This window comes from Agelaius tricolor, unplaced genomic scaffold (assembly GCF_023055355.1).
Source record: "Agelaius tricolor isolate 1412-34295 unplaced genomic scaffold, bAgeTri1.0.p SCAF_5, whole genome shotgun sequence".
Lineage (NCBI taxonomy): Eukaryota > Metazoa > Chordata > Aves > Passeriformes > Icteridae > Agelaius > Agelaius tricolor.
In genome coordinates this window covers 20115616-20140109 of record NW_027269265.1, presented here as the reverse complement: position 1 = coordinate 20140109, position 24494 = coordinate 20115616, and the positions used below count along the sequence as shown (strand labels likewise).

At 38.1% G+C, this 24494-nt stretch overlaps 1 long non-coding RNA gene across 1 annotated transcript; it reads left to right on the top strand.

The window, feature by feature from the left end:
• Positions 1-1263: 1263 nt before the first annotated feature.
• Positions 1264-12614, top strand: LOC139590676 (uncharacterized). Its single transcript, XR_011679395.1, has 2 exons — positions 1264-1403; positions 8879-12614. It is a non-coding gene; the product is annotated as an uncharacterized lncRNA (long non-coding RNA).
• The last annotated feature ends 11880 nt before the right edge of the window (positions 12615-24494 follow it).

Below are 24494 nucleotides of genomic sequence, written 5' to 3'. Positions count from 1 at the left end.
TTGTTTTAAGAAGCAAATGAGAAAACTTTTGATGGAGAAGACTGTTTCTTTTTTTCTTCATGGACATTTGCTATCTCTAGACTCCACAAACAAACATATTAGCATCTCCTAAGCAGTAACCTGGAACATAGGACTGGGTAGGTTAATGAAAGAAATACATTTCTTTGCTCTGTTATCTTTGAAAAAGTAATTAAATACACCTGATTGTTTACACATTTTCTGAAAGTGATTCCATCAGTAAATTTACTTTATTTCTTTGCCATGTTTTTCTTTGTCAGTTTAATTTCTATTATAAAAATCTTGTGAGTTATAAGGAAATAGCATACTTCTGGAAAAAAAATTGTCATGTTCCTCAATTGGTATCATTACTTCAGTTGAAAAAGGAATAAAGGGTTTTCAACTTTACCACTTATCTTTAACTTAAAAATCAATGAAATCCATTTGAAATAATGGCTTACTGTAAAAAAACCTGCAGATAAGTGGATAAAATGTTACAGAATCCCTGCTTAGCAATTTGTCCAGATATCTAGATAATTTTTCAAGGCTTTTTTTTTCCATTTCTTTTCATTGTTAGATTAGAAACTGTGATTTGTGTTGTATTTTCATTAATGATGTGAAAATTCCATAATACCGTTTATTTTCTTAGAAAAACTTATACTTACTGTCTTTATATAAGACACTTTTTTTTTTAAAATTGGGGTCTAAATAAACAGATTGTAAAAAGCAATCAATTAATATAACTTGGAAAACAGATTATAACCAATTTTTAAAACTTGAAGTAGTTTGGATAAGTTTCTACATAGACTGACCTTACATATCAGATGAGTTCTTATTTTATCCAGTTCTTCTTTTGGAGCCTACAAAACCAGCAACTTTTTTCATAATGGGAATCTTTTCTCCAATGTACATTGCTGCTTTGTGAGTAATGCTTCATTTTACTGTGAAGCCATGTACATGTGTGAGAGATGAAGTTTTGTGCACCTAAGTACAGCTGGCATCCTAGGAAGTTTGACATTGAACTGGAACATGGAAGATGTGACCCATGCTATTGAAAGTGGTGTAAACCCTGATGTTAAACAGGAAAACAAACTTGCTTAATGATGCAAAAACAAAGGCCAAAATAATCTCTAGTTTAAGGAAATTCAATACATTTCACTCAATAAATGGATTCAAGAAAATTCAACTTCTGCATGAAAACACCTGAGAAGATGATTAGGCTTAAAAACTCATCTTCTTCTCTGTCCTTGTTTGCTTAAAGTGCTGCACAAGATGTGAAGAGTTGCAGAGTTCACAAAAATGTTTCCAGTGTCTTCAGAGGACTGTTCAAACACTGCTTGGAGACTGAGGAACTGGTGGAGAAAAAGCTCCCTTCTCTGGTTTAATTTTTAAAAGATGTAGTTCCGGTGAGTTTTTCTGAGACAGTAATGGTTTGAAAAATTCTCCCTAGATGAATTAAATGCTTGTAAGATATATTTGTTCTTGGAATGCAGCAATTGTCCCTGAAATTACTTTGATGAATATTGAATTGTATCTATTTTTACTTCATTGTTCAAAGCTTTTACAGCCCTGTTCAATATTTGTTCTTCTTATAGTGGTCTTTTGAAATACTGAGATTTCATATGTCACACCATGGCACAGGGTAGAACAGTACAATTATTATATAGGGTTTAAGTTTGTATACTGACATGCTCAGCAGAGAGCACACCCACACTTTTACACCTGCCTGTCACCAATGCTAATTACTTCTCTTCCTTTCTCTGTTGGACCAATCTGTTCCATAACACTGACTATTTTAATCTGAAAAAAAGCGCTAATTTTAATTTTTTTTTGCATGGTAGGGGGGGAATTTTGCTTTCAAAAAAAAGGTTTAACTTGTCTGGATTTTTCATCCAGAGCCTAAGATTCAAGTATCTTCCATTCTGAGACAAATTTACCACTTCAGACTGCCTCAAGGGATCAGGCTTGCCAGATTTCTGCTGCAGAAATGAACATGAAAGATCCCTGACTTCTGAGCTTGGTGTCTATCCCTGGATGCTCCTCCTAGAGTTTGTGTCCACGTCATTCCCAGTCTGTTCCCTATGTCCAGCAGCACTGGAGATGGAGGTGAACTTAAACTATGCCCCGTGAGACTCTGAGACTTCCTGGAAAATTGCAACACTGAATGTTTTGGTTTTTTCAGGCAATTGCTTATGGATTTTATTTCCCATTCTCTCATTTTGGAAGCTAGAATGTTTATTCCAAAATGGGTAAATTATTTTTACAAATTAAAATTTTCCCAACTGTCACTTCTGACTTTCAATTACCTACAGTCCTTGTCATATCATGTTTATTTAGATACACATGCCAGGTGACAGCTCTAATCTGTCATTCCTTGGATCATTCCAACCTGTTTAAGCAAAGACTGATTTCAGTATCTGATATTCAGTATTCTGTAAAGCTGCTTGGTATGATCCCCTGTTGTGAGCCAGGTCCTTGGTTTTAATGATAACAGCTAAATACCTTAATGAGTAGGTTGTGCCACTTCTACTCTTGCAAGTCACTTTACTAAGAAGTTTCCTCAGCATGTCAACCAGATTCTTATGATTCATTGTTGTTTGATTCATCAGGTGGATACCATATTTTCTCTTCCAACAACTCAGGAAAGGGTCTGAAGTAAACATTTCCCTGATGCCTTTGTCTGTGAAGACTGACTAAAATTTTTTCAGCAATGTCTTTATTTTCTGTGAATTATCCCTCTGTTTCCCTGAATTCAAAATTCTCTCCTAAAAAGACAGAATAATAAGAACTGAACAATGCTGTTGTTTAAGTTTTACTTCTTGTTTAATTGCTTTTTAATTTCACTTTGCCTTTTATTTCAGTCTTCCATACCTAAGTCTACTTCTTGGTAAACAAAACAGCATATCTGCACTGCAGGCTGCCTCTCAAAGGCAGAAAAAATAAGCAGAGCAAGTTTTAACTAATAAAAATCCCCAAGCGAAAATCAAGATTGATTCTCTCTGTTTGTTTTTTATGTAGGACTGTGAACATCTTTTAATAATGACGAGTGAACTCTCCAGTCATTTTGAATTCTTACATAGATATATTTATCTAGAGGCTTTGGCAATTTTCTTGCAAGGGAAGATTTTTTTTTCCTTTTTGGGCTTGCATACAGTTAGGAAAATTGTCAGGCTAGATGTAATGTGGATAAGGGGAAAAAACCTAGGAATGTATATGACTGTGAGAACAAAAGCCAGCAAGCAGGAGGAAACCAGCTTTTGCCCTCTACGTTCACCAGAATAAATAAGAATTCAGAGTAGGAAGACACAAATACCAGGTATCAAAATCATTAATAATGCAGTTGCCATACAATATATTACTTGTAAATTCCATTTAAAGGGCATGTCACACCATTTAGTACAATCCATTAATCAATACCTTACAGAAAAAGAAACCATCTGTCTTGGTCTGTTCCTCAAATCTAAATGTCCAAACAAGCAGAGATTTGTTCAAGTTAAGTATTAACTGTTCCAAAGCAAGGGAAGAAGCAAGATCATCCAAAAGGGAGCAAAGGTGGTTGGTTACTTTCAGCATAGGTTGATTTCAGCATGAAACTAGTAATCTGATTTAACTCTTCACTGCTTACTGCCATGAATATGTTACAGATCCCTGTTAAAATGCGATCTTTTTACTCAAAAAATGACATTAAAATATAACTCAAAGATACTTGCTAAGACTGAGCAGTGTTAAATGGTTATCTTGGAAACATACTGTAATAGACATCAGCTTGGAATGATCTGACAGACACTTGTACACTTGGCTTGCAGTACACCTAATAAGAGAAAGATAATTTTTCCTGACCTAATTGGCTAAGTGGTCTCAGTGCTGAAGTGCATCTGTCATAATCTTTATGTTTTTGAACTTGTTCTCTGGCATATGAACTTTGTGCTGGTTTGTGGACTCCTGAGAAACTGATCTACAGAAAATCAGAGACTGACTGCAAAACACCTGCTGGAGCTGCACTTTTGTTGGATATCATGTCTGAGGCAAGGTGATCCCAAGCAGAACAAGTGCTGTGAGCAGCCACGTGGACAGGCTGCTGTTTAAGACAAAGCTTCTCTCATTTAACAAGACAATATAAGACATACATTTGTCTTCCCCTCAATTGGTTGTGGGATGCTGTGGACATGATGACTTCAGGATTGAGTCTCTCTGATGGCCCTGAATCTTGAGAAGCACCACTGGTTCTCTTTATCTCATATTGTGATTATGAGTCCATCCATGAGTCCAATGTGAAAAGATAGCTGAACCAGCAGAATATTTACATTAGCATTTGATGAACCTGAGCCTCCACTTTAAACCCAGAACTGGAGTTTCACTTAGCTACTGAAATAGGAAGGCATTTACAAGGGACTTGTCTTGTTCTTTCTGCTTCTCTATATACCTCTGCTTACAAGATGAGCTGGGACAGAGAAAGATCAGATGTGTGTGCTACTCCTGGTATGGATGCAGTCACTTTGATTGAAGCCCATCCCAAAAATGATATGTCTCCAAACCCTGATGAGACTCCCACTGATCTGATCTCCCAGATAGCTCTGAAGTGAACATGAGCTCAGTAGTCTGAAGAAAGAACGGCCTAGGTATTTAGCTGGATCTTGGATTTTGGTCTGGAAGCAGACTGAGATACAGAAACCTGAGCCATGGTATTTGCAGTCATTTGCTATGCACTTTTCACAAGGAAAAGGCTTGAATTTGGATGATTCTGTCTCTTTTCTTTCATCTACTTTGAGTCCTATTCTAGCCCAAGAGCAGAGTGGGTTGAGTCAGAGGGGGTCAAGGGTTTGCTCCTTTACTCTTGCCCTTTCCCACTTCATTGTATGACTCCTGGCATTTTATTGAGAAAGCTGTGTGGCATTTTAACTTCTTATTGATTATAAAGGGGGGAAAAAAAGAAAAAAGAAAAGAAAGAATCCATACAGTGAGGTCTATGTATAGATGTTACTGTGCATCAGCACAGGGAGTACAATTAACCTTAGAGAGCAGTAGCAGTAAAAAGGAGCAGAACAAACTGAAATAATAAAGCTGGCTCTGCACTCTACCATGGTGTCATGGACAGATTGTGCTGAAAAGCATTAGCACTGCAGAGCTTTCAGGTGAGGAGGGTTAATTATCTCTCTGTGAAACATTCATTATGGCACCTGGAAGTACATGGAACTACTGGGCTGCAAGTTCGTTGAGAGGTTCATGATCCTTTGTAGCAAACCCAGAGTCATTCTGGCATGAAACCTTTTCACTTTGCTCCGTGAGCATCCAAGCTCTGCCTCCTACATGCTGCTGTGTTGATGCTTTTTCTCTGCGTAGTCCTGTGATTATGACTTTGGACCTTTGCTGGTTTTGTGCAATATGTAGCACAATGGGACCCTGATATTAATGTGAAGCCTCTGGGTGGGAGTGTGATTCAAATAATGATGCTCCTGAGCAGCCAGGACATTCTCACTGTGCTGTCTTTCAGACTGTCATTTCTTCACACCCATCTGGCCATACTCAAGTGTGAGCTTAAGCTTCTTAACCTTTGCACCCTAGTTTCCTTTTGCCATTTCACCCCAGTCCTTGCTCTTACTAGTTTTCATGCTCCAGAAAGCTGGCTTAATTATCTGGGTTTTTTTTTTGTCACAAATACTCTCTGTGCATTCATTTGCTCATCTACACTTTCACAGAGTAGTTCAAACCATCAGCAGAGACTTTGTCACTACAACCTCCTCTGTTCCATGTTCACTCTGATGCCTACAGGAATTCCCATCTGCAAAGACAGTCGGGGAACTGGACAATACATACATAAAATAGCTTAACAATAGACTGGCATTGTACAAGTAAAGCCATAGCTATAGTGTATTTCTCACTTTTCCTCCAACACATTCGTTTTATCTCTGTAGCAGTAGGGGCTGCCTTGTTCTGCTGGATGTTCTAAACGTGTGTGGGGCTGCACTGCAAAAAGGACCATTATTCAAAACAACCTCTATATTTGCTTTCTTAGTCTTTTTTCAGACAAGGTTTTCATCCTTCCTAAATTATACAGCAGATTGACTGCTGACAGCAAACCTTCATGTGTTCACAACAGACAAATTCTGTTAAAGCAGCCTCTGAGGGCTGGGAGATGTAGCTTTGTATTCTTTGAGATAGTAGACAAAATTTAATCTATTTATTCTGCCTGCTGGTATTATTAAAAACAAACAATTGACCCTCCCCAAAAGAAACATAAAAATGAGAAACCAGTATTTCTTTATTTAAAATGAATCCTTACTACTGGAATTTATGATGTGGTCAGCTGCTTCTCAGAAAGTCAACTAGATCAAAGCTGGTTGAGCAGGAAAGGCAAAAGAAATATCCTGCATGTGAATCTTCCCATAGTTAGTGTCAAACCCACTCATCTGAGTGGCGTAAAGCTTGTAACTCTTGGAAAGACCCACAGTTTAATTTAGAGGCACTCAAGGAATTTGTTTTCTTCCAAAGTTAAGTCTCAGCTGGCTGGGTATTTTGACAAGCATGTCTGAATTTAGACATGTAAATCCCAGTTAATCTTTCTCTGCATGTGAGGTCCCTGCACTTCCCCCCTGAAGTCAAGAGAGAGAAAATTGAGACACAACAGGGAAAGGACTGGCAACTGTGTGAGGACAAAGATGAGATCTGCTGTGGGATCAGTGGGAACTAGATTAGACAGGATTTAAAGTTGTAACAACTGAGGACAGAGAGGAGAGGTTTTTGTCAAATGTCTGTGAGGCTGTATAAAAAGTGAGATAGGAAAGATTGTGAGTAAGAAGAGACTCAGGATTAACAGGTGGAGCAAACAGTGGTAAGGAACAGAAAAACAGTTGATGATAGATGAGGTACAGAAAGGGTCAGAATTGAGCTGAGACTTGAAGGAAGCAGGAAAAGTAGAAACTCAATAAATATGGAGAAAGACATTCACTGATGGCATTCCAAGGGAACTGCTTAGTATCAAAGGCCTTGTTGTATACCATTACCTTGTAAATAAGGCCAGTAATGCAGCCTGAGATTGCAGACAGTGGTCCATGTAAGGGAAAATAGCAAGCAACAATGAACACCGTCAGAAAAGTCACTGTGGTCACTGCTAAAAGTTCAATGGGCATTGGAGAAATGTTTGACAAGATTAATCCATAGAGCAAGAAAGACAAATCCAATGGGAAAGTGAAAAGGATGGAGGAAAGTGGACTGAAAAGAAACAAGTATTTTTCTCCCTGTTTTCTGGAGCATCAAGGTAAATATGCTGGTGTTGATGTCTTCCCTCAGAGCTGAGGGCCAGCTGTATAGCAGCTGCTGATGGCATGCCTCTGTGGTTGTGAAGAAGGCCCAGTGATTGTGAAGAAGTCTCAGTCATGTCCAAAATTTTAATTTTTTCCCTAATTCCCCTAATTCTTTTCTTGTGTGAAAATAATGGAGTCTGATCATCATTGCAATTTTACTCATTATGGTGAAAGTAAATTAGATCTCAATCTATTTTTCTCCAGCTTGTCATCCAAACTGGTCCTATATATACTCCAGAAAATGGAAGTGATTCCTGGTGCAGTAAAAACTTGGCTTTTGTTTTGCATTTTTAATAGAGTAATGGCAGTGTCTTCTTCTTCAGCTAACAATTGTTCTTGTTTCCTCTCCAATCTAAAACTTTGTGTAGCTGCAAAGAGTCAATAAGTAGGTCAAAGAGTGTCCTACCAACTCCAAAAGATTTTCAGAAATGCTTGTTACTCAGCAAATTTCCTGAAATTTTAGCAGCTTTAGTACCTGGTCCACTTTGCTGAATGGTTGATTCAAAATGGAATGCTAAATCTTTATCAGAAATCCCCAATAGTAAATACAGAATTTATGTTTTCATGCAGAAACTATCAAATAGATATTGATGACTAACAATGGTTAAAGTATTATTACTGTTATCTGACACAGTTCGATTGTATAAATGACCTTCCAATGCAGTTAGATTTTGGAAGATTTGATGCGGGCATGAGGAAGGCAAGCTATCAAAAAGGAAGACAGATGTATTAGTGGCATGGCTGTAATATTTCAGATTATGATGATAAAGTATTTTGTTATTGGTCTTCAAAATCCAGACTAAATATTTTTCCTTCTCTTGTTTCATCACATCCCTTTTTAAAATATTTTTATGTCCCCACGTTTGAGGATGTGATCATGTTAACACTTGCAACCCTGTCATGATGGCTTCAAAACAAGAGGAACCGCCAGGAATTATGGACTATGCCAACATTTATACTCCAATACTTAAGCCTAAATCAATCAAACAAAAACATCCTCCCCCTCACCCCAATGAATGGAGCTCTGAGCAATGTGGTCTAGTGAAAGGTGTCCCTCCCCTTGGCAGAGGAATTGGAACTAGATGACCTTTGAAAGTTCTTTCTAACCCAAGCCATTCTTTGATCTATGATTCGATGAACCCAACAATTAGCCAGCTCTGCTCTATGTTGCAGTAGACTGCAAGTCTATGCCTAGACAAAGGCTGCATTCTGCTGAGAAAAATCACAAGTTTTTATGTAATGTGGAGCTGTGCTCTTATATTCAAGTTGTGTCAAAAAGGTGTCTTGAAAGTGCATAAAAAACGAGAGAACTAATAAGTTGCAGGTAAAGTACCTGCCTTTGAACTGATGTCTGACTTGACTAGTGACTTTATATCTAGTTTTCAGAAAACACCACACTATGCTAGTTCTCAAATTTTTATTTGCAATGTACAGTTAATGTAACATTCTTAGCCATTTCCAAGTTGTGAAAAATATTTTTCATTGCTGTAATGATGATGAGGTTGGTGATAGCAGTGTGTTTAAGGGAGAAATCAATGAAGTCTTATTAACATTTGATTTTTTTTAATGTTATTTTGTAGGCAAAAGGATGCCACTTTCATTATTTGCAATGACTTCATTTCACCCGGCATGAAATTTCAGTGGAAAAATAAGAAAGGGAGGTTCAATGCTCTTCTTCTGCTGCTCCAACCGAAATTACATCACAAGGATGCACCAAGTGAATTTAGGCAGTGCAGCTAAAAATTTCCAGAGGCAATATGCTTGGTTTGATTTTTTTTCTGTACAGTCTAAACGGTCACTAAAAGTGCATGCAAGATCCACTTTGTTTTTACAAGGAATGTGACAATCCCACACTTAATGTTTTTTAAATCATGGTATTTAGATCAGTTGAATGGCTTTTCCTTCATTTGTCACAACCATAATTAGTTTATTGACTAGAATAATGCTACTGGTGAATGCCCTATAATTTCTTTTAATTAGAAGAAAACCTTTTGGTTAATAATGAAAATAATTAATCTCCTTTGAAGAAAGGACTAGAAAGGAGTAAGTTGCTTGATCATGAATTGTGAAAAGTTTAAAAAAAAGACTCTAAAGTGAAAGCTATCTTCCTTCTCAGTCTTCAAGATTTCTTTTGTCCACAAGTCATTTATGGCAACTTTGCGGGAATAACATCATTGAGACAGCTTGAATTTTGGGTAGGAAACATTCTGAAAGCATTCATTCAGTCTGATCTGAGAAATCAATAGGAGTAGAAGGTGCTTAGGAAATAAGCTGCACCTCTTATCTGTCAGTTAGGCATCTAAAACTCCATCAGTGTAGCAAATTGGTTAAAAGCCAAAGTTCTGATTCAAAGCTATTTAAAAAGTTGCCCCAGATTCAAAAGAATTTCAGACTGGGGTTTGAGGCCAGGACCCTTATTTAAGCTGTACAGTGGTATTTCCCTCTAGGGTAACTACAGTGGTGCTCAGGATTAAGAGTGATTCAAACTGTAGAACATGTCTGGGGCTACAGAGCTGTACAAAAACTGGAGTCAGTTTTTGTTTGTTCCGAGTAAAAGAAAAACTGACTCCAAAATTTCTATGTTCTGTTCTGCTTTAAAATTCTTTCCCCTCTTCATTTCTAGTTACATAGATAAAACTACTACTTGGGTTGAGATGTAAGATACCTGGTCTGTCACAAGATCAGATGTGATTGAATTAGTTCTAGTCTAGCTGTATGGAGTGTTAGAAATTTCATTATCAGACTTTTGTTGAAAAGGCAAATTGGGTCAATTTGTGCAGAATAGGTGTCAAGCACAGCAATTCTGAAGAGATTTGATGGAATCAGAAAGTCCTATCTCATAAAAAGTTTTTAATTCCAGAAATTGAGAAGCACTGAGGACTCATGAATCTGCTAGAGACTTTGATGCCCTAAGGACTTAGGTTGTATGCAAAAGGGGCTCACATAACTGTCAGTATAAACCCTCAAAATTAAAGAAGAGTTCAGATTGGTTGCTCTTCATAGTACTGAAGATGCAGAAATTTTTCCTTTTGTAGATCATGCAGAAATACAAGTGGATCCTTTCCCCATATTCAAAAACTGGGTGGGGGTTGTTTTATTTCTTCTTTCCTCCACAAGCTTTTTCTTTGATTAGACTAAGTAAAAGGTTAAGAAAAAGACACTCTTATAAGGCAATACTCACAGGTATCACTATCCCTCTGTCCCTGAGCCTTGTTTCATTATGAAAGTCAGTTGGGTTTCCATGTTTGGGCCAAGTTTTTTCTGTACTCACAGTGATAACATGAACCATTCTGACCTCAATTCATCAGTTAATGGGGCTTTACAATAAAGTGAAATTCTCCAACAGAGAATAATGCTACTATCACTGTAAGTGATGTGCAGTGCTATGGTTTATTCTGTTGTCAAGCAGAGAAGGGGATGAACTCTTCATCTCATCTGTAGGAAGCAGGGTGCTTGGAAGCCTCTGGTAAATCATTTATTTTGATGAGCTTGTTTTCATTTGAGCCTGCAGCATTTGATATCCTTCAGTTACTCCCCTACTGAACATTGTTGAGGCTGTGAGTAAATTGCCGTTTGTATCTATCGAGTGATATGTTTCTGCACTTGTGTAGCATCTGCCATCAAGGAACTCAAAATACTATACAAACTTTAATGAGTAAGCTTTCACAACACTCCTGGGATGTGCAGAAGTACTGTTAACCCAATGTAATAGATAAAGAAAGCAAGATGCAGAGAAATCAACAGACATATATTCAGAGTCCTGCATCTACCTTCGTATATATTTTGCAAACTTTTGTTCATACATAAAGAAAAAATTCAATACGCCTAGAAATGCAAATTGAAAAGAGTGCATACATGTTCCCTTTGGGAGAAAAGGATTTAGTGAGTGAACGCTTCAGTATTATGGCATCCAGAAATGTTCCAAATTTATGAGTAGGCATACAGGTATTTGCAAGACAAAACAAAACAAAACAATCCCAAGTACGCTCAAAGACTCATTTTTTCTATGAACACCTGGAAGCCAATTTGGGGCTGACAGCTGTCACATAACTAAGAGAAACATGGGCATATGTTCTGTGAGGGAATAGGGCTCACTGGGAGAAACCACAACAGCTCAAGATAGTCTGTTTTAAATTAGCAAGTGTCTCTTGTGGTCAAGGCTTCTTAGAAAAGTGCTACTCCAGTCATCGATATTTTTATGATACTGAAATGTGCACTATTTTGAATTATTTGGGCAATAGATTTCCCTTAAAGAGACCTGTGAGTCCCACGGGGGCTCCAGGTCTATTTCCTCACTGCTGCCCTCCAGGTCACCTGTCAAGCCCCGGGAGCTGCTCTGCCCTCCCGTCTGGGCACTGCCCGGAGACGCCTTGGAAGTGAATTATTTCAGTTTTTGAAAGCAACAGTAGGGGTTGCTGCTGGGTTAAAAAACAAATCCTCCTTGCTTCCCCCTCTCCTATGGCCTTTCCAGGAGAGCCCACAGCACCTGCCAATTTTAGGAGCAAAAACTCAGCAAAAATCAAATCAGCTATGTTTTAGTCAAGCACAGATCACTAATTAAGGGTCCATTCAGGTCACTGTTAAATAATTATTTTCCACTTTTATTTTCAAAATGGAAATTATAATTTTATATTATACCACTGCAAAAAGTGATGTGAAGGAGCCAGGTGGTAAGAAGTTTATTTGGATTGTTTCTGGTCTCTCAAATGAAAAGGTCCGAAAAGTTCAACACCATAGCAAAATAGACATTTTCCATGTTCCTAACAATTAGTTTTGAACAATTAGTTCAGAGTGAAGGAGACACACCATGTAAAAAAGACCATCCTTAAGGCATTTATTAAATGTCTGGAAACTATGAACTAACTGTGTCTGAGAAGTTAGGACCACATCTAAAATAAAATTGCTGTTGTCAGATTCCCAGAAAAATAATCTCCTGAAAATCTAAGATAATTAGTTATTACAGTCTACATATTTATGAGTGATTTGGGCTAGATCATATTCCTTTTTCAAGCTCTTACTGAAATCTAACTCATCTGGATTACCACAGAGGTTTGTGAATGCTTTAGTGTTTCTTATCATAATCAGAGATGTGATAAGGCTGTTATAATCCTGAAAGAATCTCTGGTAATGGTGTTTATGGCTATGCCTGGCAGATAACCCTAATCAAATGCCAGGTTTTAGGGCATTAATTAATTGTCCGCAGAGTTTGGAAGAAAATGTTTCCTCCCACGTGCTGTACTGCAACAATTGTCAAGGTACATAATGTATGTTGGAGTGAGTTGGTGTATGAGAATTAAACTTTTCTTTGAAATTTTATTTATTTGTCATTTATTTATTGCCATCTGGCAGGGCACCAGACTCACTGGACCATGTAACTAACTTGGTATAGCAAGTCTTACGGAAAAGTAATTCTATTCAGACATGCAGTACAATGTTAATCCTTAGATCTTGACAACAGACAATATGTTCTGAGAAAAACTGTCTTATTAACTCTGCTAATAAATGTGTCTGTGCTGGAAATGAAAAATAGATTACCTCGATACTTGAACTACTGTCAGAGAAGAAATACACATTGCATGCATGAAGAGGAGCTGCCACGTCCTTTATGAACTGCAAGCTGGATTTTTTTCTCACTGATTTCATATTGTGTACCATGCATGGATGCCACAAAATCATGATGACTAGCAAAAATGAAACTCTTTCCTTTCCCAGATGTCTTCCCTCTAAAAATTATTCAGTCACATTTGCATGTTTAAAAATGTCATACCCCAGCATTTAAATGAATAATACATCCCTTGAATAAAATTTGCTCCTGATATAGGTCTAGTGATAGCAGCACAGTTTAATCAGCCATGCATTTGGATAGCTGATTCACTCCAGAAGATAAGAAGCTACAGAGGGAAATTAGCATTCTAGCTCCTTTTAGACTAGTTAAATCTTGTCACCTTAGAAGACCCCAAGACCCTGATCCCAGTGACAGTAGAATGACAAGGATTTCTGTTTTGCCATGCTTTTCTCAAACAGTGTTTGATTTATATGCTGATCAAACTTTAGTGCTTCTGTTGCTACAGATATCAATTTATCTTATCAATTGGCTGTAAATCTATCCAGACTTTATGAAATAGTGACCTCAGACTACCATACTCACTGTCTTTATTTTTTGTAGTGCTGATGCCTGGCTGAAGTCATCACACTGGAAAGAAAATTAGAGCATTTGCTGACTGTCACTAAGTAAATACTAGTCTTTTTTATAATAGCCATGGCAGAAGGAACGAGGCAAACAGAAAAAAGTGTTCTATTTTTCATAGCATGTAAAAATGTACTATTTTATTTCTAATATATAACTCATTGCCATGTATTATTATAACAGGCCTTTGGATAAGCTCATTGGTGTTTTTTAAACCTGAAAGCCCAGTGTGGTCTGTGGTGAAGGAATCTTTTTCCACAGCTGAGAGGGTGCTCAGGAGGACACCTGAATCAGCAGCTGCCCTTTGTGCAGCCTTGCCCTTTCTGCCCAGCTGGGGGGAGAGGCTGCTGGGAAGAAAGGTGTGGAAGAAGAGGAAGAACTTCTAGGGTTGCTGTTTGCTATCATTGCTCAATCAGTGATGAAACAGATGCAGGAAAAGAGAGAAAAATAAGAACTAAAATTATTAAAAAGGAAGCTTGTAATGGACAATAGTCAGGCTTGAAGCAGAATTCAAACAATATCATGTCACATATGTGTTTATTCCAATTAACTTTGTGACAGGCCCATTCATGCAGATTTAAATGTAGCTCTTAATTGGTGTACTTTCCAGGGCATGGTAAGTGATCATTTCAGATAACAGAACAGCAGAAGGGAAAATTAGACTGACAGAGTGAAGAGAGAGAAGATGAAATCTACATGTGGCATGGAACAATAAACTATTATTAAAAATGCTACTAATCAGATCACATGTATTCATTATATATATTTTTTCTGTCTTATAATATTTATTTATTATGATTGATTTTGCAGCAGTGTTTCCCAGAGTGATACAGATTAAAGCCTGATCATAAGGCCTTGGCTGTACTATCTGTTTTTTTTTCTTTTTGGCCTTGGCTGTACTATCTGGATGGGAGACTAGATGAGGGGCTGTCCTTTAAGGACTGTAGCAGGGGAGGTCATTCCTCGGTGAGAAATGAAAGAGCTCAGTGCAGCAGAGACCTTTGCATGCCAACCCTGGCAATCACAAAGTATGCAACTTGCTTTAGGTTCATACTTATGTGCTGTTGACTTTGAGCAATTCAAGGTTAAACATGTGCTAAATGCTTCGCTTTGCATGCTGTGTCTGAAGCAGAGGGAGGGAGCAGTGACAGGTTCATTAGCTCTCTAGCAGGTGCCCAGCTTCCCCTTCATTGCTGTGTTATTATTTAGGCCAGCAATGATCAGAACAGCCACACTTTTAAGAAGCAATGTGAAGTTCCTTAAGACAGCTCATTACAAACAAGACATGCTTTCACGTGCCTGGAAAATAAAACCTCTGTATTTGCATTTTCCAGAAGACTGTTTGCTGCAAAAATCCATGGACCTTGCCTGTTGATACCTACTGAGAACATTCATTGTCTCCAGTCATTGTTAGAACATCTGTTTCCCATTTTGACAAGTATACTTATCCTTCTTCACTCCCACCCCTCCCTTTCACATCCCTCGTCTAAAGATAATGAATAAATTACAGAGAGATGACAAACGTGTTGATAATCAAGATGAAAAACAAATGAAGTAGAAGCAGTTATATTTCTACATGAAGCTGTAAATTGCTTTCTTTGCTTGTGCAGTGAAACTTCTGGCTTGCCATCTAAAAATATGAGAACGCAAGAAAATGGGTAGAAGTATTCTGAGAGAAAAGGGTCGCTCTAAGAGAGGCAACAAAGCCTTTGGGGTCTCTCACCTTTCTGGGAAGAAAAAGGAGATGAGAGAAGAATCCATAAGAACTGAAAGCAAGGTGAGAACCTTGGGTACATGGGGAGTCAGGATAGTGAAGATGGAGTTAGTTTAGTTTTAATTAGGATTTAATGGGTGGATATTTTGCTTATGAAAGTAAACGGCTGGACTGAGGCAGAAGACAGAAGACACAGAGCAGTGGGACACCGGGCAGAGGGACACTGGGCAGAGGGACATTGGGCAGAGGGACATTGGCAGTGGGACATTGGCAGTGGGACATTGGGCAGTGGGACACTGAGCAGAGGCACAATGGGCAGTAGGACAACATGCAGAGGGATACTGGGCAGTGGGACACCAGGCAGTGGGACACTGGGCAGAGGGACATGAGGCAGTGGGACACTGGGCAGAGGCACAGTGGGCAGAGGGACATTGGGCAGTAGGACACCAGGCAGTGGGACATGGGGCAGTGGGACACGGGGCAGAGGCACAATGGGCAGTGGGACACGGGGCAGTAGGACACCAGGCAGTAGAACACCAGGCAGTGGGACACAGGGCAGAGGCACAATGGGCAGTATGACAACATGCAGAGGGACACTGGGCAGTGGGACACCAGGCAGTGGGACACAGGGCAGTGGGACACAGGGCAGAGGCACAATGGGCAGAGGGACATTGGGCAGTGGGACAACAGGCCGAGGGACAACAGGCAATGAGACACCCGGCAGTGGGACACGGGGCAGTGGGACATGAGGCAGTGGGACAACAGGCAATGAGACACCAGGCAGTGGGACATGAGGCAGTGGGACACTGGGCAGAGGGCTGGCCAGCACTGTATTGGCCCCTCAGCACCTGTACTGCAGGTGGCCTTGCAGTGCCTGCACACTCCCCTTGTTTGCTCATTTGTAAGCCCACTTTTGCTGCTAGTTTAGGGCACATCAAAGTATTTTAACCTTCATGCTCCTGAGGTGTTTAATGGAGTAGAACCCCCCTCACTTTCTGTGTTCTCTGCTCTTCCAGCCATAAAGTCTGCCCACAGCCCAGCCAGTGCAATCCTCCCCCAACCCAGAGTTTTATTCTTCCTATTGGCAACTGAATTGGCTGGCAATCCCTCTGAAGTCACAAAAGCTGTTGTATTAGCTTAGTGTCATGCCACTGTAGAACAGGAGTACGACAGCACTGAAGAAGAAGGAGTGACTTATATGTTGGAACATCATCTTTGGCACCTATAAATTAGAATAAATTCAGACTTTTCAGGAAAATTATGGTAGCTTATATGATTTTTAACATGATTGCTTGAGAATATGTTGAAAATTTGCATAGTGATATCAGGATTCCCAGCCTCTGCATTTTAATCAGCTCTCTTGAGCTGAAATGAATGCACTATATAGCTAAATAATTAAGTTACATTAAACATTATTTACCTAAAGATCTGCACAATACGTCTTTCCAGAACATGAAGGGCTGTGAAGTGGATTAATCTGATTCATCTTTTGGTTTTAAAAATTTCATGGATGTATGGCATTCTTGCTCATTAAAATTCAAAACTGGATAAATATGAAATAACTTCAGCTCACTGAATTTTTATATTTGGAGAACACTGAGACATATACAGAAAACAATCCCCTCATAAATAAATTGTGCTATTATTCCAATACAAGCACTTTTTTTACTGCAGTGTGATAATCAGTTGGGGTGGGCATAGTCATGAGAATTATTATAATTAGCATTTTCCAGCATTCTACTATTTGGAAAGAGCGTTGCCAGGTTGCTGTGGGATACACTTCTGAGAATCATCAACCTTGCTACACAAATGAGGAAACTCAGGCAAAGGTGAGGTAACTGCTCCCTTTCAGCAGGAAGAGTCACTGAGGGAATTAATCTGGGGCATTTACAACTCAAAATGTAACACTTTCTTCTAAACTTGGAATAAGTTCATTAACTTACAAGTTCATTATTAACTCGAGTCTGCAGTTTGGAGGCTGTTCAGTTGTCTGTCTGACATGACTGGATGTCTCTCTCTGGCTCCCTCTGAACTCATACCTGCAGCTCAGGAGAAGCCTCGCAGCTGGCAGGTGCAGCCCTTCTCAAGGCCTCTGCACACCTCTTTTCCTTCTTGTCTGGACTGGGAGTGTTGTCACTCTGGGGCCACAGACTGCTGCCCTGGGCTGAGGTCAGATTCTCAAGGTTGAATATAGGAGCTAAAAGATCCCACCAGTTTACACCAGTTCTAGCTTCTGTCTGCCCCAGACCACCTCCACCAGCATGTTTCAGACTTGGCAGCTTATTTTGTTTGACTCTTCTCAGATTTTAACAGAGACCTCCCTCATTTGGAGGACTTTGGTGGGGACAGGGCTCTCAGTAACAGCCCTCATTCATGACATTAACAGATATGAAGTGCAGGCATTGTTATAGTCCCATGGTGCCTCCCTTGGAGAGCCATATGCAGCTCTCTGACCTAGTGGCATTGCTTGAGAATATTCCTGATGGGGCTAAAGACAGGGCAACACTCCACAGGGTCTTGGAAGATGTTTGGTGAGATATTTAGCAGGGACAGAGATGAGGAAATAAGGAAACCTGTTGGTTGAATGATCATAAAACACCTTATCCTCAAGTATCACCTGGTGCTGCAGAAATGCTCTGAGTCTGGCGCTTGTTCTCCAGAGATGAGCAATAGATTCTGCCAAAGCACAACCTGCATGATAGATGTTGCACCTTGAATTCTCTTTTTTACTTTTTCATTTTCTGTGCAGAGCTGTGAGCCATGATAACACAGTGCCAATTATCCATACAGCAAAGAATCAGCAGAAGAAGCCTCTAATCAGCCTTGAATTCTGACTAGGTCCAGAAGTTTGAGATATGACTAAACACTTTTCCTTTGAGATTATCCCCTTGATAACCAGATCAAGGAGATTTCCTAGAAAAACAGGAACTTCAGAGCCCTCATTTGAATGCAGTATTTTATGTTTTTTTAAGATTCATAAATACTACTATAATTCCCCTGCTACTCAAATATTTTTATTCTATACCTCTTAGGAACATGTAAAAAGCACAAAATCCACTAAAATTGGTTAACCACATGTGATTAGATCAAAACTTGTTTCCACATGAAGAAAGTACTGAGGATTTTCTCCTCCCTTCTGCTTGAAACAAGAGTTCAAAGAAACTATACTTTGAGACACTATAATTAGGTTTGATTGAAAAAAAGAAAAGAACTTTTTCTTCTTAATTAATATAAAGCTTCCTTGAGAAAATTTCAAATGCACAAAAGAGTGATTTTCTTTTCATTTGAAAAAGCTTCTAATTTAAAAGTTAAAAGGCCTTTGAGGGCAGTAGTTGCAATGGGAGCACAGCTGAACTTTTTTGGAGGAGAATAATGCTATTATCAGAAACTTATCAGCAAAGAATAGTTCAGTGGGTAAGAGGCTATCTTTGGACTCACAGAACAGTGAAGTTCCTTTGGGGAACACCAAGTAATGAGAAGCACTTTTCAGAAAATAAGAGTGTTTGTGGGTATAGCTTCAAGCAAAACCTTTTGGCATTTTGAAATTATATTTTTGAGTTTTAAAATTAGCTGAAATGATAAGACATGGTAAATAGCATTTAATTTGGCTTAAAAGAAAGGTTTTCAGTTGAAAGAAATGTTTGGGTGAGCAAAAGATGTTCTCTCTCTCAACACACATAGTGCACAGCCATCTGCATCCCTGAAAGCCTCTAACAATGATTTTTGCTCTCAGAATAGACTGAAGAATGTGTTCAGTTTTCCAACTAAAACATCTAGTGTTTACATTACTTGGTTTTTTTCAGAGCTTGGGATTTAGTTTCTGGCTCTGCAACAGAATTCCTGGATAACTTTGTGGACTTGGATGCAGGTTTATAGGAGGAATCTCAAGAAATTTATATCAGATTTAGGCCAGGAAGTTTTAAATCTGATCAACTCTATCTAACTTTAGTGATGGTAAGATTCCAAGAGTGCCATAGTTTTTAAGTAGTGTTTGCCTCGGTGCTTGATGAGGTGCTGCACTGTTGGTTACTCTGAAGGTCTGGCTTCTCTCTAAACCCAGAGTTGCCTCTGGACTCTGTCTCTCAGCTCTCTAGCCAGTTGGATTTGCTCTGAAAGGCATTCTTAATACATGCTTTAGACAAAATGTAGTGCAGCTCCTGTTAGCCTTGAAAACACAGATGAGGTTTCCTGAGGGAGGTTGCCTCCTTTTCCACTGAAGTCTGGGTGTTCTGAGGCCCAGGGAACAGAGGGTCAGTGGGGTGCCTCTCTGTTCTCTGTCCAGAGAAATGTAGCTTGGAACAGGCTTGTGTTCACAGGAAGGTTTCACAGAGAATTCTTTTGAGATTGATTATAGTGACACAAAGAAGGAAAAAGGTTAAGTCCTTGATTGTATCAACAGATTGTTCCCATTCCACAGATATGAAGTGACATGCTTTGAGTTTTCAAATCTAGTTCTTTTCAGTCTGCACTGCAGGACTTGTGGTCAGGATTTTTTTTTTTTTTTTTTTTTTTTTTCCAAGGATGTGAGAGATCCAAGCTCAGTTTCTCTTAAAGGGCTCCCATCCACATTAAACTTCCATCTCCATGGTAGTGCCTAAAATCCCAGACTATGTTCTGGCAGGAGTCCATCCTCCAGGACACCCTGTTCTAGGTGTCCTGTGAACCATGGCCATCAGCTCCTGCACTGAGCAGACAGCTGCTGGGATTGGAGAGAAGGCTGGATTATTGAGAAACTGAGGTGTCCATGGGTTATCAGTGGTTCATTAATCTTCTACTCTCTTGGCACTCCGGGGCTTTTGAAGGTCGAGACTGGTTCACTGTTCATGTGGATGGACTACCAAATCAGATTAGTCTTGTATTTTTTTGCAGTGGATATTGTATTTCACCTACAGGGAAAAAAGGAAGTCCAATTCTGTGGAGAAAGGTAAAAAATGGTACTCCATCCTTTGCCCTGACAATAAAATATAGAATACATTCTCTATGTCCCTAATAGTGCTCTTTCCTTTATTTTTGTGCTGTAGGAAAGGCCCAGAAATATGACTAATCATCCTGAGTGATAGAATAAAATTAATAACTTTTTTTTCTTCTGGCTTATTTTAGATCCTGTGAGACTACTGTAAAACATTCACTGAACATACTAAAGAATAGCTAAAATTCTTAGTATTCCTTGTCATTCAGACTCTTCAGTAGTATTTATATTTTTCAAATTGAATTCTTCCAGAATATGGCTTAATTTTACAAAAATATCATTATTTATTATCTTACAGATTTATTTAATATATTTTCCTGTTAATTTGGAGGATGTAGCCATATACCATCCCAGGAAAATAAAAAGTAGAAAGGGTGATACAAAAAATGAATAGTCACTGTTATTAAAAGTTCAATGATTGCCATGGAAGAATATATAGCTACTTCATATACACGAAAAGTAAGAAGATGCTGAAATAATCATTATGGTAAGAATCCTTAAAGCCATTTTGACATTTTTAGGTGACAAGTATATGAATGGAACAGCCATATTTATGTGAAGTATCCTGTCTCCAGTGCACACCTGAGGAAATCTTTATATTTTCATTTAAAGAGACTTGCAAATACCCCTATCACTACTGACTGTGGAATGTAAGTCTCATGCATGAGCCAGTTTATTTCCTGTTGTGTAGGATGAGTGCATCAGTCTTGTTCTCCATGAAAGTTTCATTTCTAACCTCAGCTTTTACCTGGGCACATAAAAATATATGCTTTGGCAGGTATAAATACTTTTATATGTTGGTTCTAGAAAACTGTGGGACAAAACTCAGATACAATCTGACATGAGTATAAATTGGTAATTCTTCAATAAACCTGTTTAGAGCAATTGAAGAAAAAAACCCCAACAAAACAAACAACAGAAAATGAGGCCAAAAAGGTTTGCAGCAATCAAGATCAGCAGATGAGGATTTGTCCCTAAGAACGTACTTGAAGCATTTCTTCTAAGCAGCACTTCTCCTTAGATAATTACTGCGTAGATAATTTCACTCATCCAGAGATCCATCCCTAGGTGTCTGCCTGGGTATTCTAATCAAGAAAGATGAATTTTTCTTTCAAGTTATTTTCCAATTCAAGGTAGTTCTTGTGTCATTGTGGAGGAACATCTTCACTTAGATGCTGGGCTAACAGGGTTTGTGTGGCTCTTTGCTCATCAATCTCTGCCAGAAGAAAATTCAGATTGGTGTCTCACCAATGGTGCCTTATGCTGTAAATTATATTTTTGCCATATGCAGCTGGTGCTGTTCATGATTTGAGCAGGAAGATTTGAGAGCTACTAAATTCTACTCATACATGTCAGAACATGCCTCAGTGGCCTTCAGAAGAGGAAAGCAGTAGAGTCCTCACAGAGTTATTAAAGCTTTGTGTCTTGTCTACTGGACAGGTACTCAAGTTCAATCTTTCACATTCATGCTCACCTGGTAGGTAATTATTATGAGGCAAATACCCCATTATTTAGCTAAATAATAAGCATGGCACATACTCTTAGACAAGATAATCCTACCAAAGCATTTGCTTAAATTAACATTTTAAAATTAAGCAGGACCTAAACAGGCTAGATAACCTGGAAAGTGAGGTTTGTTTTGTTTTAAAGTCTTTTGTTTGAGAAGGATTTGGAAGAAGAGGGAGCCTGAGGCACAATAATGTAAAAAGACCTAGTAAGGAGTGAACTTGATATGAACCAGAAAGAGGAGACCCCACCTGTACACAGCTTACAGCAGGCAACCCTTTATTGCAGGAAAATTTAACATGAAGATTAAAAAAGACTAGAAGACAAAACTTCTCACTCAGAAGTGGTCCTACTGGGAAACATGATGATGTGGAAAATGTTTATATGGCACTTTATGTCTTTTATGTGTGTTCTGGGAAAAGAGAGACGCTTTCCCTCTGCAGGACTGCCCATAAAGCATGCTTCACCTGTGTACTCATCGCTTAAAATTAAAACAAAATGCCTCATCAGTTAGGATAACACCATCCTGCATTGTCAGGGACTAAATTCCTGTTGTTAGGTCTCAGTTTGAAGTACATTATATTTTAATTACATTCAGTGTATGATCTAGGTTTAGTAGGGCAAAAAACCCATAAAATCTTAGGACAAAACTATTTAAACAGAATAATCTCTGAAGCTAATTACACATAATAGCCAGAAAGGGGAGATTATTTCCCATTTCTTAATATTAATATAATAAATACATTATTATTATATGTATAAGGCATATTAATATATTTTCTGGCATGATTTTTCTCTTTAAAGTATAAAATATTTGAAAGAGTGAGATTTAGAAGAGACTACATTACTAAAGCAGACATAATAATTAACATTTATATAATGTTTGATAATGAACTAGAAATTTATAGTAATTTTACTATGTAATATGTATTTATTAAAATGTTCAAGCACATACATAGTTTTTTGCCAACGTTTTCTTTGCTAATATTACTTGTTAGCTCTACTAGCTAACAGGACTAAAATGAAATACTAAAGCTCTTTCATATACTTTTTATATTTTATCAAACTTTTCACTGTTTTAAAAAAAATAAAATTTGTCAGCTCACTTTTCTTACATGGTGAATTTTACTTTAACTTGTTTCTAGTGGGAAAAAGGTAATGTATTGTAAATAACTAAAAAAAGAGAAACATAAGAAGATAAGAAAATGTTTATCAGTCTTTCCTCCACTTCTTTTCCCTTTCTTAGTGTTTTCTGAAAATTTTATTATTTAAATGCCATAAGCATTTTTGAAGTTCAGGTTTGAAATATCGTTTGATTTTTTAGTGATTTTAGTTGATGTGTGGAACTTATAGACTTGGGGAAATTGTTGAATGACTTACTAAAACTTGGCTGCAGAAAAGGTTGGATAATGTATTTGTATTTTCAAAGTGAAAACTTTTGGGCATTCACTTCAAAGTAATGTCTTAAGACTAAATGTAGTTTTGTTTTATTTTTAAATAAAGGTGTGTGAAAACAGTGTGTCAAAATTTCTGTCTTTATATAAAAATTATTTCCTTCCACTGGCAAATCTGGATCACAATCAAAATTCGTAATTCAATTCTGTTCCCAAGCAGAATATTTCTGTCAGGAGTAATCTAAATTTACTGTCACCAGCCAGATTTCAGCCTGCTTTCAAGATCTGGCACGTTCAGAGCTGTTTGTGGGGAAGCTGTGAAAGATAAAAGGAGAGTAAGTCCATGTAGCCAACTGATCATTTATTGAAATTATGAAGGAATTTTTGACCTCAAGCTACACAGTGGAATTAATTCAGAAATTTGTCCTTTATTCTGCAAAATAGACTCTTTCATACATACATACATACATATATATATATACACATAAAAAAATAAATATATTCACTTTCAGAGGCTTAGTTTGTGGAAGCAGGATTCCAGACTTGTTGAATAGATGGTCCAAATTCTGATTAAATTTTCTTCAAAGTAAAATCAACACTGCATCCCCTTATCTCACCAGAATTATTCTGGAAATGTTTAAACACTGATAAAAGCTCTGCTTTCCTCTGCTTTATTCTCTTTGAAACAAACAATTGTGCTGATTTTTTTATAAATGAGGAAACGTGACATATTCTCAGATAAAATTTCCACCCAGAAACTTCATATATTGAGTAACTGGCCTTGTGCCACTGCCATTATCAATCAAAGATATTAATATAAAATTTTTATCTTAGATCAAAAAAACCCTAAACCCAAATGGGTTGACATCCTCTGGAACAAGACCTTTCCTGAGGGAAATAAGGATTGGAGGAGGTTACTGCGAAAGATCTTTTGACATTCTGATTTCCCAAGTTTTCAGGAAAATCTTTTAGCTTTGACCAGTATTTGTCAGTTCTCACTCTGTATATTCCATTCATGTCTTCAGTACCATTTTTTCTTTAGAGAGGCTATTTTTTTTACGTTTTAGCTATCAGATAGAAGGAAAGATATAGCTGTGAGACTTATGATACTTAGGCTATACTATTAACTACATGGACTTTTTTGTTTTTGAATTTTGCTTGTCCTAAGCAGTGGTATCCCTTGTATCTTAACTACATTGCATTAGTATCCAAAGTCTGAATTAACTATCCGTTGTCTTTTGCTAGACGATCTACAAAGTAGATAAGAAAAACCCACAAGTTCTTCTCTTCCCACAGCTGACACTTAAGGAAAACATTCACCCTTGGGACACCACTTGCAACTATGATTAAATTTAAAGCACATGCTGAGAACCTGAGGAGGCCATCTACTTAAGAAAATTTCCTCTTCAGAAGTTTGGTCTTAGAT